The sequence below is a fragment of the Ambystoma mexicanum genome, chromosome 3q (assembly GCF_040938575.1).
Source record: "Ambystoma mexicanum isolate Mex_15411 chromosome 3q, UKY_AmexF1_1, whole genome shotgun sequence".
Taxonomy (NCBI): Eukaryota; Metazoa; Chordata; class Amphibia; order Caudata; family Ambystomatidae; genus Ambystoma; species Ambystoma mexicanum.
In genome coordinates, this window is record NC_090926.1 from 75,546,754 (window position 1) to 75,549,603 (window position 2,850).

General features: G+C 39.9%; 1 long non-coding RNA gene across 1 annotated transcript; it reads left to right on the forward strand.

Annotated features, from left to right (window-relative positions):
• The first annotated feature begins 595 nt into the window (after positions 1-595).
• LOC138582153 (uncharacterized) lies at positions 596-2,306 on the forward strand. The gene is made up of 4 exons (XR_011304958.1): positions 596-751; positions 1,161-1,238; positions 1,609-1,664; positions 2,124-2,306. It is a non-coding gene; the product is annotated as an uncharacterized lncRNA (long non-coding RNA).
• Positions 2,307-2,850: the final 544 nt, after the last annotated feature.

Sequence of the window (2,850 nt, forward strand, 5' to 3'; positions counted from 1 at the left end):
CAACTCAGTCTTTCAGCCTTTCGAGGTCGATAAATGAGTACCAATTTCAGTTGGGTGATATTGTATGTAAATATGTGCTCTGTGTAGCGCTTTGGATTAAGGCGCTATATATATAACACATCATTATCATTATTATCATTATCAGTCCATGTCATTCAGTGTTCAACTTGCACTGCAGGAATACAAATGTATTGCCCAGGCTGCTGCTACAGAGCAGTGGCAAACGTTGCCTACCAGCTCTGATTGCCTTCTGTGAAGTTAGGTAATGGTGTTACTTACCATTCAGAATTATGCATTTTTAACATCTGAACATAACTCTGGTGGGTTGTGCATTTTAGAATACTTCAATGGTGCCAACAATGTATGTTTTGTATTTTGCTGTGATGTAATTGTTATGCAAATTATTATTTATGAAACTTTAAAAATCCTACATCTTTTTGGTCACAGAATGTTGGCAAGTATGCAACAACACTGCTAAACTGTTCACATTCTCAATTTTGTTAGGCACGGTGTGATTCTGACTCTAACTGAATTCAGTCCTCTTTCTCTATCCATGATTTATGTAGCAACCTTCACTCAGGGATCAGTTCTCTATCTATGTCCATGCTGCATATACTTTCCATGCACGGTGCCAAAACATTACGAACTGCGAGTGCAAGGGGACCACAACAATTATCCTTGAACATTCCATCTGAAGACTTTCAGAAACAAATGGATGTTTCATCTTCATGCGCGAAGGTGATGACACAAGGTAAAGGTCTGCCTTGCGCACTCTATTCCATCTTCTTAAATGCCTTTCTCCGTGGGTTTCTCTCATGAAGGAGGAACGCATTCCCCTGGGTGCAGTCTTTCAAACCTTTTTTTCTCAAGGAGCCGTCTTCCTTCTTTCACAGCGGTGCAGGAATTTCAACTCCCTCCGAGTTGCTGTATACAGCTTGACTAGTTATTTGGAACATTCCAACTGGAGCCATTAAGAAACACATGAATGTGTCATAAACACGCACGGCGGCTACGACACAAGATAAAGATCTAGCCTCTCGTGCTTTGCTCAGCCTCCCTGAATGCTTTCTGTGTTTTTCCTGCAAAGAATAATGTTTTTCCCCCAAGAGCAGTTTCAACTTTTTGGCTCAAACACGCCGTGTTTCTTTTTTTCTTCACAGCAACGTGAGAAACTTGAGCTTACTTTGAGTTGCACTGATTCATTGCACACAAACTACACATGGCAACAAAGACAACAGGTAAGGATTTTTTTTTTCTCCATGCCTGCCCTATCTGTTTTTCCATGCCCTCTCTTTTCAAAATAAAAGATTTATGCACCTTTAGAGGTGAGATGCAACCAAGCCGATAGTGGTTTGGTTTGATTTTTTGTTCAGTTAAGAGACAGATTTTAATTGACTGACAGCGCTTTCTGATACAGCACTTAGCAAATAGAATCACAGTGCAGAGTGGTGCCGGGTTCGACCGCAGGAATCCATTTTTGCTGTTAGTCTGCTTAATTAACAGCGTAAAAATTAAAAAGAGGTACATTTTGAATGCACAGCACTTGTTGTTCGAGTGTCTGCAAATGGTTAACTATGTACACTAATGTGAAACATCTTTTTGCCATAGTGTCATCTGTCAAGGATTGCTAACAGCAATCCAGCTCTTACAGCAGCTGTTTTCAGGTAAACCTATTGCCCCATGCACCCATGCACCCAATGCATGGGTGCTTTCCTTCCCCTGCACCCTTCATTTCTCACCTTGGGTGATTATCAGTGACTTTTAGATTGAGCTATCACGCATCCACCTATTCTCAATCTTTTGGGCTGGTTTATCTATCTTACAGCCAACATTTCTACTGGCTGGTTGCTCTCTCCTTCTGTCTTTCCTCCCCTGGCTTGCTCTCTTCTTGGGGAGGACCGCTTGAGCTGGGGTTCTGTGGGCACAGAGCAGTGCATCATTTTAATTTGTTAAACTGTTCATTTAGCAATCCTAGGGTTGAAGTGATTGTTCTCTTCTTTCCTTTTTCCTCTAATTTCTTTCCTCCTTTTTTGAAATCATTAAGCTTGCAATGGGTGCACAGTTGCCCGTCATGCTTCTGTCTGTGGACGAATAATTCTAATCTTGTGAATTTTCCGTCACAGCACAAATTATCCACTTTCACCACTTTCCATCCACTTCGTCCTGAGGAGGCTGGTCCGCAAATCACATTGAGGACCCTTGGTTAAGCCGAAAAGCGACGAAGACCCTGGATACATATATATCTCTAAGAAGTAGAGATTTTGTAACAATACAAGTAATGGTTATATAACCTGTACATAGTAACATTAAAACAGTGAAAAATGTAGACATTTGCAGACAAATTTCTTTTTTGGTTATATGTGTACAGTTTGTTCAGTGACCTACAACTCTATGATTTTAATGTGTGTTGTTTTTTTATCACGATTGGTTATGCTATGTATGTGTGTGGCATCTATAAGTGGTGTGAAAGCAATAGGTGTGTTTGAAAAATTGGTATGACAGCAGTGTCAAACTTACATTTAGTACTGCAAATTTAGTTTTAGGTGAATTATGTTATGTAATTTCAAATTTTTAGAATAATTCAAATAAGAATACATATTTTTTTTGTTTTACATATCGATAGAAAGATTTTTCTTTTGTTGTTGAAAATGTAGTTATATTTGGCTAGAGGGCATTGCAATTTTTGTGTGTTTTCATTGACCTAGTTCTAGGTTATTTAGTGCCCTAGCCTCTGTTGAGCTTTTTGCTTGCACCGCCCCCCCTTGTGTTGAACTGTTCAAAATCGGCAAGGAACTCGCCAATCCTACTGCAGTTTCCACTTCTCTTCTGCCATCCCAGGCGTTCTGTACC